Below are 17967 nucleotides of genomic sequence, written 5' to 3'. Positions count from 1 at the left end.
ATGAAATCAAGCCACAAACCATTCAAATGCTTCCTAACTATCATGGACTTCCAAGTGAAGAACCTTATAAGCATTTGGATGAGTTTCTTGAAGTATGTTCCACCGTGAAATACACGGACATGCCGGAAGAAGTCTTAAGGCTTAAACTTTTTCCATCTACCCTTAAAGACAAGGCAAAATATTGGTTTAACAATCTTAGGCCTTTTTCAATAACTTCTTGGGCAGAAATGCAACAAGAGTTCTTGAAGAAGTACTATCCGATTTCTAAGACCAATGCCATGGGAACTTCAATTAGGGAATTTTCACATAGGGATGGGGAAACATTTCATGAAGCATGGGAACGCTTTAATGAATTGCTTAGGAAGTGTCCACATCATGACATGCCCAAATGGCAATTAGTTCAATATTTCTTTGAGAGCTTATCGGATAATTACAAGGGCATGGTTGATGCTTCCATAGGTGGCTCTTACATTGATAGGCATGAGGATGACGTGTGGCGTCTTTATAAGAGCATGAGTGAAAATTCTTTGCATCGTACTTTATCTTCGAAGAATGGTAGAAATTCTAGTGATAGGAAGAATATTGGCTTACATCAAGTCGACCACTCCAATGAAATTGCCATCGAGATGAAATCATTATCTCAAAGGTTTGATCAATTTTTTATCAACCAAAACTCGACGAATCAAGTATCTTCCTTCCCTAACCATTCTCATCATGCATCTAATGAGACATGTATAACTTGTTCAAGTATTTTACATTCTACTTCTAATTGTTCCCATGGACATGTGCAAAGTGAGCATCATGAACAAGTAAATGCAACATTTGTAAATCAAGGGAACAATCCTTATGGCAATCACTACAATCCTAGTTGGAGGAATCACCTGAATTTCTGTTGGAAAAACCAAGGAGAAGACCCTCCCCAAAGCGGTTTTCAAGGGAAACACATTCCACCTCCACTACAAAGCCACGATTCTTAAAGTTTTAGATTATCATACCAATCATAAGGAAACCTATTTTCAAATTCTCATTTTCCTAATCAACCATCATATTTCCAAGGAAATGTTAGAAATCCCGCTTTTGAAGAGAAAGTTTTGACCGCTTTGGGCACTTTAGAGGCAAACACACAATTGCTTTATTCTCATTCTCAATCCATTGCAAAGCTAAAAACCCAAGTATGGCAAATAGCTAGTGCTTTGAATACAAGAGAGAAAGGGAAAATGCCTTTGAATGCCCCATAAAAGCAACAATGTGTTGTGGAGACTCATTCCTCATCGGAAGGTCACACAATAGAGCATGTCAATGCGGTGACTACCTTGAGAAGTGGAAAGATTGTGGACAACCAAGTGGGTATGTCCAATGAAGAGAGTGAACCGATGCAACCGCAAGTTGACACCCGTCCCATTTCATATCCTATTCCTCCTTCATTGCATGTGCATGACCACATAAATGAGAATGTGTTGAAAAGTGATTTGAAAAATGATTTTGAAAAATGATTTTGAAAAGAAAGATTTGCAAAATGATTTGAAAACTTCTTGTGTTGAAGAAACTTCAAAGAAAATTTCTGAAATGGTTTTTGAACCAAAAGCTCCATTTCCGGATGCCTTAAAAAGATCCATTTCAAATGACAAGCAAAAGGCCAAAGTAAATGAAATCATGGACGTGTTTAGGCAAGTGAAAGTTAATCTTCTACTTTAGATGAAATCAAGCAAATTCCGGCTTATGCCAAATTCTTGAAAAATTTGTGCACCCAAAAGCAGAAGAACAAAAGTCAAGCACCTAGAAAAGTGGTCTTAACCGAGCAAATAAGCTCAATTTTGCAGCATAACACTCTTCCAAAGTTTAAAGACCCCGGTTCACCTACTACTTCATGCATCATTGGTGATCATATCATTAATCGGGCTCTTTTTGACCTAGGAGCAAGTGTTAATCTTCTTCCATACTCGGTATATGTCAAATTAGGCTTAGGAGACTTGAAACCGACGTCGGTAGTTTCACAACTTGCCGACTGATCAATCAAAAAGTCTAGGGGTATCATTGAGGACGTATTGATTAAAATTGATAAATTCTTCTTTCCCATTGATTTCATTGTCATTGACATGGAACCGGTCCCAAATCCTAAGAGTTAAATTCCCGTTATCCTTGGCCGTCCTTTCTTGGCAATCGCGAATGCCAACATTAATTGTAGGACGGGGATAATGAAGATTTCATTTGGCCACATGAATGTAAAGTTGAATATTTTTAATCCAACCCCCAATTCATTTGACAAGCATGAAAAGATTAATGTTGTAGAGAAATGTCATGACCTTAAAAGTGAAGGAATTAAGTTTTTGTGTGAGACCAAAGTTTCAAAAAGTCCATCTTCAACCTTGAAACTAAAGAAAGTTGTTTCAAAATCTTGTTTTGAAAGGGCATGGAAACCCAAAGATTGTTTTGACCAAGGACCGAAAACGTCTTTTGAGCTTAATCCAACAAGTTCCGTAAAGAACCATTTGTTGGGTGGAGTTCAAAGCACTTATCACCCCATTGAGGAGAGGATGCACTACAAGATGTTTGATCCGGGCTAAAAGAGCCCAACGTCTTGCTAGAGACGCTAAAGACTAGCAAGACATTTCGTAGGGTGTCAAAACCCTATTCCTCCCTCATTTCTATCTTTAATTTCATTTCTTGCGAAGTCTAGATATTGGCTTTGGGTTCATATGCATTGCTAGGAACTGTGATTAGGATTGCATGCACTTTTATGTTGAAATTAAGCATTTTACATAAGTTCGATCGATCGAACTTCCAACCTGCATCCACCTGCATCCAAATCACTCTCTGTCCAATGGTTCGAACAAAACCTGTATATTTCAGCTCTCTGTTCCATCATTCGAACTTGTTCCTAGATTGATCTAAACTTTTTCGATCGATCCAACTTCAACTTGGATCGATCTGCAGTTCCAACACTTAGAAAAATTTCCAATTTGCATCCAAAAGCCTCCATGTCTCATCGATCGAACATTTCTCCAATTCTATGCATTTTCAATCGATCGAAGGTATTCTGTGATCGATCTTGGAGAGATCGATCTTTGTTCTTTGTTTTTCAATTTTGACTTTATTTTGACTTTGTTTTAAATTTCAAAATTTTCAAAAAATATATATTTTATTACTTTTATTGTCATTTTTATTTTCCAAAATATATATTTTATAATTTAATTTTTATTGTCATTTTTATTTTTTATTTTATAAATATATATATATATATATAATATATATAAAAAAAAATAATTTAAATAAATATTTTTCAAAAATCCTGAAAATATTTTACTTTTTATTTTATTTTTTCAAAAAAATCTCAAGAATACTTTGTCACTTAAGAGGAGAGATCGATGTTAGTTCGATCAATCTGAAATTCAGTTCGATCGATCGAACTAGCAAGGGAATGTTTTTAAAATCGATTCAGGGTCATTCGATCGATTCAACAAGAATCGATCCCAGACCCTCGTTCCCCCTTCGCCGCTGTATCCCAACTCTTCCCCATCTTCGGCGAGACTCTGGCGAGCATCCCAGGCGTCGAATCACTCTCTCTCCTCTCGGATCTTGACTCGCATCTCACCCCCCTTCGCATCTCCACTTCTCTCTTCACTCCGGCTATGGCTAGGGTCAAGACTGTAGCTCGCGGACACTATCACCGCAGCGGCAGGCCGAGTTTGGACTACAAGGCGGGTCCATCTCATGCCCAGGAGCCCACTCCACCTCAGTCTCCAGTTAACAGCCGCCTATAGTCTTCAGACGGAGCATCTTCTTCACATGGTGACGCTGAGGCTGAGCACATACCATCTCCATCACAGCCAGCTCAGCCAGCCCAGGATTTAGACCGACCATTATACAGATACTCACACCTTTCAGTGGCGTATGAGTCGATCTTTGACACAGACTTTTTTTCCCGATCGGTGCTTACCCGGTCAGCATATGATGATATTTTCCGGAGGGGCATCTCAGCCATACTAGCTGTGATACCCCTCGATTTTAGAGCCACGGGTGATCAAGTCCGAGCACAGATCCGAGGGATACCAAACAATTAATATGTAAACAAGCAGAAAAAAAACTGAATTAAGAACAAATTAATAATACGCTGAAAGAAATCTAACATAAGAATCCTCAAACTTGAAATAAATAAATTAATATAATTTAAAACCGTACAACTCGGGAATCCACCTAATGGACCCCTAATCCCAAATCCTTGAATAAATTTACAGAATTAAAATCCAAAATTAAAATAGAAAGGAAATCTTATGTAACCGGAAGAGTGAGTGTCTGTATCTGCATCAACCCGATCAAGCTCTAAGCCTGGTATGCCGAACACCTGAAAAATAATAGAGTGGGTTAGACCCACATGCAAGCCCTGATCTATTACGATCCATACAGTAATCCGATACGCAGATACATCGTAGAAAGACTCAACAATATCTAGAGTAGTCCATATATGTATATATAGTACACACTATAGGACGCTTACTAGTCCAGTAGGTCTGTCTCAGCCTGAATAGAAGGCAACATGCGAATACGCACCCTAAGGTGGGCATGAGTACCTAGACTTACCAGGGAACAACACCTATGTCCAGTTGTCCATCCTAGGCGATATACGCGCCCTAACCATGGTCCTGAGACTCAAGCTCATACCATGGCACATATAATAAATATATAAAGTCCGTACTCCTCCTAATACAGAATATCATTCATCTGTGTAGTGGTCTGATATCTATATAATAAATCCATTCGGAAACCATAGTAGATCATTCAATTCACAATTGATATGACATATGTAGGTGATGGACTTAACCTTTATGGTTAATCCATACCTGAATCCAAATTGGGTCGGACTTAGTGTTTTGAACTAATTCATTCCCAATATTGGTAGGTCTTAGTGTTTTGAACTAAGCCATCCCTAATATGACACCATCCCATACCGGTTCATATACATCCATATAAGCGGTACTTAACTTTTTTATGGTTAATCCAACTCATTTCAAATTAGGTAGGACTTAGTGTTTGAACTAATCCTTACCTAGTATGTCACCGTCCCATACCGGTACATACAATCCTCCAGTTAACATAGTTGATAAATCAATATTAAATAACCATCAACTATTATCCATAATATGCACAAGACAAATTAATTCATGTACATAAATATTAGACATTTAATGCAGAGCCCAAAATCCAAACTCCAATAATGTAAATTGATACATAATTTGCACACATTTACATTCTCCAACATAATCCCTGAATTGATACAATTTAGTACCATTTAAGTATCAAATAAATCCAAATTAAGCATAAGGAAAATTAGTTAATTCCCAATACTTCAAATACTATAGAAATATGATTTATATGTATATTTAAATCATACATAACAACCTTGCCAAGCTCCGGTATATAAACCTACCAAATCCTCCAATATAATCCACGAATTGATACAGTTAATAGAAATTTGAGTGTCAATTAAACCCAACCTAAGTATAGTTGATTTCTAATTAATTCACCATACTTAACACTGTGGAAAAATACAATTTTACCCAATTAAATCATCCATACGACTTGTTAAGTTCCAGTGGATACAACAGTGTACACTACACTAAGTTTCCTTTAGACTTTATATTTCTCCCTCAATTAATCCCAGTTTAAATTAATGTTCCTAAAGACTAAGTTTAGGTTTAAAATAGTTCCCTACAGTGTTTAAAATAATTTAAACGAAGTCCTAATACACTGCACAGTCAAAACCACGCACAAAATCACACAGTAATGTAATTTCTGGGCAAGAGCAGGCTCCAAAATTTGAGAGCCTGCTCTATTTAAAGGGAGAGCCGGCTCTAGGCTCCAAGAGCCGGCTCCCCCATCCTTGGGAGCCGGCTCTAAGAGTAGGAGGAGCCTGTTCTTCCTCTCTTAGATGCCATCGTCTGTTTTTGCGTCTTCTTCTCCAACTCCGGTGATTACAGAGCCTCTGTGGTATGTTCTAATTCTTATTCTAGGTTCAATATTAGTCCTAAACAAGTTTAAACCACTGAGATCCAACCCTAACATGTGTAGGAAAACAAGTTCTAAAGCAACAACTACAACACCTCTATTAACCAATTTTAAACAAGCTGCGACAGATTTAGTTCAGATTAATTTGATGCCATTAAATACTGTTCTAAAATCTTGTTCTAGGGATTAAACTCATTCTCAGAATAATTGTAAGGCATCCAATCATATTACTAATCTCAATAAAACAGGCTTAAACGTAAAAGACACAGATAGCAGAAAATCAACCAGTATGCAAAACATTTAACTCACTGAGATCAAATAAATTCATATCTGCATGGAAAACATGTTATTATGTTTGTGTCAATCCGTTTTATCTTTTATTAAAACCCTGAAGTCTAACCAGGCATGCACAGAACACGAATTAAGGGGAAAGAATAGAATAAGACTTGCCTTTGAAACCCAAACTTGCAAAGCTAATTCCACGTCTCTGAGTGTTAAACCACCCTTGCTGCTCCTACTGCAGTCCGGTAATACACACCAAACTTCCCTCCTTGATTCTGTTTTGTGAACCACCCAAACTCCCACTCCGGTTATCTCTGTATCTTTCTGGTTTTCACTACCAATTTGGGGCTCTGTTTGTAGTTTACAGAACATACGTTTATTCTGATCTCCAAACCCTAAATCATGTATTACTTTATATTTATAGGTGTATATTGATACCCTAGTCCACGCATAATCAGAGACTAAGCCCTAATCCCCATCCTAACCGGCCCATGAAACTATCTCAGTTCTAACCTATGGCGGCTCACCAATACGTGAATTATAAGCCAAAAAAAATATAACCGTAACCCTAAGTTATCATACAGAAAATAAATAAATATTGCATTAATTAAATAAAATAATTCAATAAGTATAGTAATTAAACAGGTAAATCCAAGTTACATATTACTAAGGCAATTAATTTAAATAAAATCAAATGTTATAATTAAAACAATCTCAATTAACATGTAAATTAAATACACGCAAATATAAATTAAATCAATTAAGCAAACACAATTAATCATTTAAGAAAACAAAATAACTAAGTCATAAAACAAAATCAATTAATCAGTGAAAAATTAAATTAAATTTCCAATCCTATCCTTTTGAAAACTAGGGGTATTACATTAGCCCCTGTCTCATACCTAGTGTACCCGAGGTTAGTCTGGATGTTCTTCCAGAACCTTAGGCCTGCCCCGAGTAACCTGGCAGAGCTGCAGACCACCATTAATGGCTACCCGATCCGCATCACTGTGGACACATTGTCCAGATGTTGCCAGTGTCCACACGTCTGCCCTCCAGAGCTACAGGACACATATCCCACTCTTTACAGGCCCACATATGCAGACATGGCCGTTTTACTCACAGGTCACTATGCGGGTGGCCAGACCTATGCCACCAGGACCTATATTCCAGATGACCTGTGGTTTTTCGACTCTGTCCTGTTCCGTAACATCTTTATGGCCGGCCATAAGACACAGAGGCGCGGCAACTATCTGACAGGTCCATACGCATTCTATATAGGGCATTGGCTATCTATTCCAGCACTCATCTGGAGCGTCATGATGAAGTTGTATGTCGACCACATCAGCAAGGCCAAGCCCAAAAGGGCTAAGTATCTTCCATTTGGCCACATAATCACCCAGATTCTACGAGACCAGCGCTATTCCTTCCAGTCACGGGAGCAGATTGAGTCTGGGGCCTGTTCCTTCAAGAAAAAGGACTGGGATAAAAGCTACAACGCTCTTATCAAGAGTCTGCGGAACGATGCTGTCGAGGCAGCTGAGGATCTAGAGGCAGAGGAACAGGGAGCCGCAGCAACAGACCTGACAGCGGACGATATACCAGTCGATCTGGCTACCGTACATATGGACATCGATTTGGAGCAGCCTGCAAAGGACACATAGCAGCACTCTCCAGTTGGGTCACCCATTCATGATGAGGAGCAGGCTCAAGATCATGATTCTACCGATCCAGCCACACTTGAGGCTCCTGTTCACATACCCGGCTTTGGAGAGCGACTCCAGGCTTTGGAGGATATTGTAGTATCTATCCGCGCCGACAATGTCTCTCTCTGAGAAAATGCTGTCTCTATTAGAGCTGATATTGCTTTCTTCCGTACGGATGTCATGACCGCATTCAGAGACCTATCCAGAGACATCCGCGGAGTGCGATATGCCCGTCCTACTTTCTCCACTTGATCTTTCCATATATCTGTCATATCTGTATACTTTTGATACTGTTATATTATTCTTGTAGCCGTATCTGTCAGCTTTGATACTAGATGTACTGTACTTTATTTTTTATTTATATATTTTTCTGTATGGATGTCGTAATTTCATATTCTTATATCTATCTGTTTGACTCCATCAGATGCATCCCAGTGACATCAGTGAGAAAGAGAGTACTTCCCGATTTTCATGACCACCCTTTTACCTCTCTCTATTTTCAGTTGCTATTCCATTTATACTTACATATCCACTGTGCACTGTTATTATCCCTTTTGTTATCTGATGAGTTTTATCCAAGTGCCAAATTCAGGACCACAGTTAATCCCAAGTTTGGGGGGGGGGGGCTATGCCACCTACTTTTGGATACTTCTGTCTCAGCCATTTTTTGCCTTAGTTGCACTGGTATACTCTTTCCCTTTTGTTCTCTTTGCACATTGAGGACACTGTGCCATTTAAGTTTAGGGGTAATGGTGTTTTGCAGTGTTTGTTTTTAAATTCAAAATTTTGAGCATAACTTGTGTATTTGTGAATTTTCTATGATTGGTCCAAACTAGCTATGATTTTGATCTTTTGAGGACTATATTGCTTAAAATTTAAAAATTGCTTGACTTGAGAGTCCAATACTCCTTGTATGCCTTGTGAATGCCATTTAGGAGTAATTTTTTCGAAAGATTGATGTTTTGCTTGCATTTGTGGTCGACATCATCATGATTTTGTGATTGTTTTGAGATTCACCCTAGGATTCTACACTAGCACAGGCGCACACTAGCATTCATTTATGGGGTACATACTTTGTTGATTATTGAATTGATTATATCCCAATTGGGCTAGTAGTGCATTGAAAGCTTTCATTCTTGATAAAGGTGGATAACAACCCCTTTTTTACTAAGTAGCCGGGATTCTAGCTCATCAAACACTAAACTTCTCGCACCGAAAGGTGGAGGGCCCAAACTCTAGGTTAATAATTGAACTTGCTTATAAAATAAAAAATAAAAAGTTGCAAAAGTAATAAAAAGTGAGGACTTTTCCTAAAAGGTGAGAAGTAGGAAATGATTAGATGGAGGTTGTTTTGATTTGTAGCCTAGTTGATTTGAGCTTATAAGTCCTTAGGGGTGTTTGAACACCTAGTGCCCTAAAGCCGTCTGGCTTGGGAGTCATTGACCTAACGCTCGACCTCATAGATCGCTAGAAAGCTTAATAGATCAACCATGCTTCCATCTTTGATCCTTAAAAAAATAAATAAAAAAATAAAAAAAAAATCGAGTGAAAAGAATAAGCGCACCTAGAACAATAAAGTTTTAATAAAAGGTCCACTTTTTGTCTTGATGATCGGTACTAGATTTATGTGCTAGTTTGAGGGTAAGGATATGATTAATTCTTTAGTTGGCTAAGATAGCAACATATTTGATGCCGGTCCACTAAAAAAGGATTCTAGAATTGTTTTGATTTGCATGATCATTTTCTTGATGCGTGGAGGACCATACTTTCTTACTTGATGTTGAGATTTTGAGAGATTACTTAAAAATGTTTGAAAAATTGCATACTTGAGGTAGTTTTCTCCTAATGCTTGTTTGCAATATTGGTGCCTCTTTTGAAAGAATGAGTTTCATGTTTGTGGGTATCATTTCTGGAAACCCTCACGAGACTTCACTTGTCCATTAGGGGTAACCTAGGGGTTTAAAAGACTTGTTGCATATGCTAAATGCAATCGTGTTCCCTACGAAAGTGGCGTTATCCATTTATTGCTTTCTAGTTCGCAGTTGTATAGTTGTTCATTTCATTCCTTTACTTTCTAGTTCATTGGTAGGGACTAGCAATATTAAAGTTTGGGGGTGTGATGAGCGCTGAAAAGTGCGTATTTAAACCCCTTAAGCTTAGGTATTCTAGAACCTTTATCTATCTTATTTTCTCGTTTTGTATTGATTTCGTGTTATTTCTATTTTCAAGTACTTATCCCCAAAATAAGCTAACTCAGCCAAATAAGATCAGAAATGAAGCAATTCTGGGATGAATCAAAGAAATGAGCAAAGTAGAGCAAAAGGAAGCAGAAAGTGGAATTTCAGCAACTTCGATCGATCTCAAAAAAAGTTCGATCGATCCAACTTTCATCAATCTCAGTACTCCAAGATTGATCCAAGCCATGATGTCATCTTCAGAGATCCCAAAAGTTCGATCGATCCAACATCATTCTCTGATCGATCGAACTTTTTTGTCCTTATCCACATGCCAGATCTTATCCAGCTGTACCACCCTACCAACCACTTTTGTCCTTTTCCCAAAATATCTTCAAAATATCTCAGATTTGTTTTTATCCAAAAAGGCGCCACCATTGAGGATCGATCCTGCTTTAATTCGATAGATCTCAGCCATGTTCGATCGATCTCACCACAAGTTCGATCGATCGAACTTCCCAAATCCTTAGAAAAATCCAAATTCCAGCTCATTAAAAGTTATTTCATATCCAATCATTAGAGGATTATTGGTGTACGAGCCCAGCTTATTGGGGGTGATTTTTGACCTACTTATATAAAGAATATGAGCCACTTTTACACATATACATATACTTAGAGAAGATAATACTTAGTGAGGAAACAAAAGAGAGGAGGAGGCTAGAGACACCATTGGAGACTCTTCATCAACCAATGAGTAGATTTCTTCCATAGAGCTTGCCCTTGAGGGTTAGAGGACATCATCCATGAGTGGCTAGACATCTTCTTGGGGCTAGAGTTAGCCCTAAGCATGCTTTTTACTTCTTGATTTATGTATTTTTAAGGGGATTTGTATTGTGATACATGTTTTGACACTTTTATATATATAGATCTTGTTTATTCAATGATTTGTATGGTTTAATGCTTACAATTGATCATTTCATTCTATCCATATGTCTATATATGCTAAAATAGATGTTCATGTGTTTGTCTCTATTTCTTGTGTCATTGATGCGTGTCTATGTGTATTGATGTTATACTAGAGATTGTCAATACATAGTACTTAATGACACGTTCTTGTGATTTATTTGATGGTTCATGCTTATTTCTTGATGGATTGTACCTCTCCCTTAGTTTAATTTCATGTCATTAGCTTAGTTGTAGTGTAGTTGTTAAATGGGAGGACAATCCATGTTTGTTGTTGATGTTTCATACTTATGAAAGCAAGTAACATATAACTCTGACCTTGTGATGTGTTTGGATTGTGAGCTTAAAGAAATGAATAATGGCTTAATTTGATATGTTGTGCTATCCACCATGTTATTTAGACAATATATGCTTAATTTGTCATCCATGCTTATTGGAACAACCACACACACACACTTTGTTGCAATACATGTTTTTTCCCTCATTAATCATTCATTAAAGGTGTAGAAAAGTATGCTTGGTGGTGATCTCTAAACCCCAAGATCGCTCTCTTTTTCATTCTCTTTATTGCATTATTGTTTACTTTAGTTTAAGTTGCTTCTTAGTTGAATTCCACCAATCAACCACTATTTTGATCACTCGACCTACTAACCCTAATCTTGATTCCTCAACCTAGTACGACTCTCAATCCCTTGGGACGATCCCTTCTCACTCATACTACATAGTATAGGTGTTAAACGGTTTATAAATTTAAATTATAGTGCCTACTTGACACTAATTTCTAAGCTCAAAGTGTTGTACATTATTTTGTGCGCACGCTCGGGAAGCCACCATCACTTTCAAGGTTTATTATGAAAAAATAGAAAAATGACAAGTTATAGTTTCAACATGGTTGCATCGGGTGTGGGAATTCCATTTTTATTCTTCCATAAGGTCTCATTAATCATGTATAAAATGTGGCCAAGGGTCAAACTGTAATTTGAAATCATTTGTTAATTTTGGTTTTCAAAATTTTCCATTTCTAGTTCATTTTTACCATTTTTGGCCGTCAGGGGGTCGTATTTTGCATCGGCCATTTTCGGGCCCCACGGACCATTCCCATGCTCTCAAAATCACTATTTACGTTTGTGTGCGTGATCATTTTCAGGTTTAGAGTCATATTTCACAAAATGAGCACTCTATGGATTTATTTTTGACATTTTCTTCACAATCTGATCTATGGACATTCTGGGCATTTCGCAGCAATTTTAATTTTTTCTTTCGACATGGTCGGGTAGAAAACATGATTTTAGAGGGGGTTTCTTCTTCGTGTTTTTCCAAAAAAATGTCATCTAGAACCCAAAAACCCTGTGTCAAATCTGATTTTATGTGCGCATATGCATTTTTCGAAAAAGTCTGTTATAAAGGCATTTTGGGAATTTCACGTCAAAAATAAAATTTTCTTTTGAAGTGGTCAGCTTGGAAAAATTATTTTGAGGGGGGGTTCTTCTTTGTGTTTTTCCAAAAAAATGTCGTTTAGTGCCTCAAAACGGCACACGATTTTAGTATTTTGCCCAGGTTACTATTCACTGCTGTCAAATTACTGTTCATTGCTGTCAAATTTCTCTTCCATCCAGACTCCAAATCAAGTGATTATTGAATCTAACTTGATTAATTTTTCGCTGTCTTTCCAATGGTGTGCTCGGTAGCACCAAAATCTTGCTAAAAATTACTATTTTGCCCTTGAGGCTAAACTTGTCCAGTTTTTTTTTTTTTAAATTGCTTCCGCTATGCTTTCTTATGAGTTCCGTGACTTCATGGGAAGTCACGGATGTGTCTTGGGAAAGATGCACATTTCCACAGACGTTGCTTCCATGTAAAAAGATTGTTTTGCCCTTGGGGGCTTTTTTTGGTCTTTTTTCTGATATTTTATTTCGCATCGGTTCTCGTGAAGTTCCGTAGCCTCATGGAAGGTCACTTTGGCATCCTAGGGATGTTGTATATCCCTAGAGACCTGGTTTATGTTTTCGCTTCCTCATTTTGGATCCGTTATCGAGTCAAACTTTGGTTCATTATAGGACGCACTAGCTTAAAAAACCAGGGCCGTCACATGGTCCATGGTGTTAATGTAATCTAGGGGGAAGGTTGAGCTACCTCGGTCTAGACAACGCCGTGGAGGTGCCATGTGGTCAGGGAAAGCTAGCCAACCCTTCCTTCTTGGCGCCATAAAGTGCTATGGGCCGAATTGCATTAACGATTTAGAATGGTAAAACGGAATTGTTTTAGAAATTTGGGAAGCGACATTACATGACATTGCATCCTAAAGCACGGCATGTTTTGTTGTGACTCGGATTATTGCCATTGATACTATTGTTGTATTTTTTTCGAAATTGGCATGATCCTATCTTCTTCAGGGGTCATAAGAGGTGTGTCTTAGACACCTCCTGAGCTTATGCTCACCCCTTCATCTTAACATTTTTCAGGTCTGGGAAAAGAAGTGGCAGATGACAGCCCACCTCAACTCTAGATTGGGCCGTGACTATTATTTTAAAGTCTTTTGAATAGAGCGATGAACCATATTCTTAATGTATAGTCTAAGCTTTACTTATTGAATTTGTAAATGGTGGTTCTTTTGTATATTTGGTTTTTGCATCATGGATTATAAATTGGCATTAATCTAAGTACTTTGATTAAGGTTACTAGTTCATGTAATAGACCATGTATTATGATGTTATTGTGTGTTGCTAAGTTGTATCCTATGAATTTATATATGTATGGAAGTGATTTATCCAGTTTTAAGGTGCCATCGCAATCTTTTTGCATAATTTTCATGTTCATGGCAGTTCAGCAGAAAGAGCAGTTCGTAGGATCATTTCGGTCGACCGATCATTCCAGTAGCCTCAGCTACTGTTTGGGTCACAACTGGACAACCGAAATGGCCATTTCGGTCGACCGGTACAGGAGCTATTTCGATCGATCGAAGCTCCATTTCGGTCGACCGGTTTGTTGCTGTTTTATGATTCTTGCTTCCTCTTTCAAGCACAGTTAACCACGAGTCTTGGAAGGTCGCATAGGGTTTTAATGGATCATATTTAAGATATATAATGATGTAATAGCACTGAACTTAATGGCGTTCACTTAGGTACCTCGGGTTTAAGTAAGGACCTGGTTAACGATTCGGACCTACGGGTTTGGGTCGTTACAAATTTAGAATCAGAGCCATAGTTCAAATACCATTAGGACAACTGATAGAGGCCTACCTAGGATTGCATAGGGAGTTAAGTTATTTGTTTACTTGTTTAATTGCATACGTGATTGCATATTTATGTGTTTATGTGTTAAGATGTTTAATTATTTGAAAGGCATGCTTAATTGTTTAACTGTTTATATGATTACGTGCTAAGTGCTTAGCATTGTTGTATGTTCTTAGCATGATTATGTTTATTATCGGTTGGGTTTCTTTTACCGGGAATATAGAAAGTGTTTAAGTGTTATCGTTTCTTATCAAGTTATTTGTGTGAGGACTTGGTTCTCGTGTGTGTATAAGTGTCATTGTTTTGATCCATTCTCTCGTCTTATAGCATCATGCCGCCAAGAAGGGATCCCGGGGAAGGTTCTAGTTCCAATCTTGTAAAAAGAAATCAGGAGCAAGTTGAAGAAGACGCTTTGTTGCGTGATTTGGTTCCACCAAGAGGGGGAAAAGTGAGGTGGACCGTTGATCCACCTCTTCAGGTAAGTGAGGAGCAGTTCAAGTTGGCCGTACAAGTAGTCTTTCATTATGTGTTTCGGACTGCAGTAGAGTCATCGTCACAGGTTGTGCCATCACCGGCACCACCACCACCACCTCCAAAGACAAATGAGATAGATGATACTCTTTATCACATTGCTAAGTTTGTGAAGTTGATACCGACTCTATTTGAGGGCGGTCCAAATTCGCTCGTTGTGGATAGTTTCATGGATAGGGTGGAGAAGCATCTTAATGCTATGAATTTGGCGACGGACAAGTTGAAGATTACACTGGCAACTTACAACTTTGTTGGGGATACTAAGATTTGGTGGAAGACTGTTTCTCATACCCACAATTTGGATACAATGACTTATGACACATTTAAGAAGCTGTACTATGAGAAGTGCTTTCTGGCGCGTAAGTGGAGAGAGTTAAAGAAGCAGTTTGATGGTTTGAAGCAAGAGAATATGACTGTAACTGAGTACGAGAAACAAATTCACGTCGCTTTTGAGGTTTGCACCAGGGATTGCTAATGACGAGGAGGGAAACATAGAGAAGTTTGTCGATGGCCTTGATCTTACCATAAGGCCAATTGTGGCTGCCTGATAACTGACAGAGTATGCAAAGGCGGTACGAAAAGCCTTAGTGGTTGAGGCTGAAAGCAAGGACAGTAAGGCTATGAGGGAGTCCTACAAGCACAACTAGAGTATGAGTGCTATCTCAGAGGGTCAATCACATAAGAAGCAGAAGAATGAACAGTCAGGGTTCAGGGGACACCAGTCAGCCAGATCCGCACCCACAGCTTCAGTGTCTATTAGGTCTTCCAGACAGAATGTTACTTGTTTCAGAAGTGGGCAGCCAAGACATTTTAAGTCCCAGTGCACTCAGACTCAGGTAACTTACTTCAGATGTGGGCAGTTGGGACACCACAAGACCCAGTGCGCTTAGATTCAAGCAGGTTCAGGTAGATGTTTCGGGTGTGGCCAGCAGGGCCAAAGGGTGAGGGATTGTCCACAGCGGGGCAGTGGTTCAGGCAGGGGTAGAGGTTCACAGCAGAAGCAGTTTGCTATGGTTCAGTCAGGGTTTCGATTACCACCACCACCTCAGCCATCTCAGCCAGCTATGACAGCTCAGAATTCTCGACCAGATAGAGGGGTTTCTTCGAGTGTTCCTACTCAATAGTCTAGTTATCAGACAGGTAGTTCTCAGGGGCAGAGAACTCAGGGTCTTGTGTTTACAGTCACTCCAATTAAGGCATCATCTAGTCTATCAGTTGTCAGGGGTATGTTTCTTATGTTCCATTCTTGGGCTCGAGTATTATTTGATTATGGTGCCTCTTATTCTTTCATTGCTTCATCATTTGCACGGGCATTGGGGTTAGAGGTCAGTCAGTTAGACAGACTGCTTTGTGTTGACACGCCTATTGGGGGTTCAGTCACTCTTGGTAGAGTTTGTAGGAGTTATTCCATCACCATTGCCGGGCGAGTACTTGAGTTCGATCTTATCTTTCTCGCGATGACAGAGTTTGACATCATTCTTGGGATGGACTGGTTGTCGTCCTTCAGAACTGTTATCAATTGTTTCAGGGGTAGAGTTTCAGTGTGTACCCCAGATGGGGATTGTTTTAGTTTTATGGGAGATCGGTATGATTCTCTTATTCCTTCATTCTATGGTGTTAGAGGTCGGGATCGACAAGGATTCTTCTTGGCTAGCCTTTTTACCGATGACGATGTTGAGTTTTGTGGGGTTGATTATCCAATGGTTATATGTGATTTTTTGGATGTGTTTCCAGAGGACTTGATGAAGTTACCTCCACACCGAGAAGTGGAGTTCATTATTGATTTGATGCCTGGTACCGCGCTAATCTCTATGGCACTGTATCGTATGGCACCGATTGAATTAGAGGAATTGAAGAAACAACTTAATGATTTGAGGATGAAAGGTTTCATCCGACAGAGTGTGTCATCGTGGGGCGCACCAGTCTTGTTCGCTAAGAATAAAGATGGTTTGAGGTTGTGCATTGATTACCGAAAGCTGAATAATGCCACCATCAAGAACAAGTATCCTTTGCTAAGGATAGATGATTTGTTTGATTAGTTGAAGGGGGCAATTATTTTTCTAAGATTGACTTGAGATCAGGCTATTATCAATTGCGGGTTAGGGATGAGGATATCCCAAAGACAGCGTTCTGTACACGGTATGGACATTATGAGTTCCTTGTTATGCCTTTTGGTCTAACTAATGTACCGGCGGCATTCATGGACCTAATGAATCGCGTCTTCCATGATTACCTAGATCATTTTGTAGTAGTTTTCGTGGATGACATACTTGTGTATTCACGGACTCAAGAGGAGCATGAGGTCCATTTGAATATAGTGTTGTAGATTCTACGGGAGCATCATTTGTACACTAAATATGAGAAGTCTGAATTCTAGTTACAAGAGGTGAAGTTTTTGGGACATGTTGTCTCGGAAGGTGGAGTGTCAGTTGATCCATGGAAGATTGAAACAGTTTTGAATTGGGATCAACCTAAGAATGTTTTTGAGATCCGGAGTTTCCTTGGCCTCACAGGATACTATCATAGATTTGTGAAGGACTTTTCCCGCTTGGCAGCTCCAATGACCAGATTAAACTGGAAGGGAATTAAATTTGTATGCAACGAAGCCTATGAGTCTTCCTTTTAAGAGTTGAAAACAAAGTTGACTACGGCTCCAGTGTTGGTGATACCCGAGCGTGGCTTGAGTTATGTGATCTATTGTGACACGTCACATGATAGTTTGGGTTATGTGTTAATACAGGATGGTACAGTAGTGGCTTATGTGTCTCGATAGTTGAAGACGCACGAGCTTAACTACCCTACTCATGACTTGGAGTTAGTGGCAGTCGTTTTTGCTTTGAAGCGTTGGAGACACTACTTGTATGGCGAGAGATTTAAAGTGTTTTCAGATCATAAGAGTCTCAAGTACCTTTTCTCCTAAAAGGACTTGAACAACAGATAGATGCGATGGGTTGAGTTCTTGGAGGATTACAACTTTGATTTGTAGTATCATCCGGGTAAGGCAAATGTGGTAGCTGATGCCTTAAGTCGAAAATCTCGTGGGACTTTGGCCGGATTAGCCATTCAGAAGATGTT

General features: G+C 38.9%; 1 pseudogene; it reads right to left on the bottom strand.

Annotated features, from left to right (window-relative positions):
- Nucleotides 1-283: 283 nt before the first annotated feature.
- Nucleotides 284-382, bottom strand: LOC132315161 (small nucleolar RNA R71; annotated as a pseudogene).
- Nucleotides 383-17967: the final 17585 nt, after the last annotated feature.

This window comes from Cornus florida, unplaced genomic scaffold (genome assembly GCF_030987335.1).
Source record: "Cornus florida cultivar Cherokee Brave unplaced genomic scaffold, ASM3098733v1 CherokeeBrave_3.0.0_Hap2_Chr06, whole genome shotgun sequence".
Classification (NCBI taxonomy): Eukaryota; Viridiplantae; Streptophyta; class Magnoliopsida; order Cornales; family Cornaceae; genus Cornus; species Cornus florida.
Note: the sequence above shows the minus strand (reverse complement) of the source record. Positions and strands in the feature narration are given on the sequence as shown.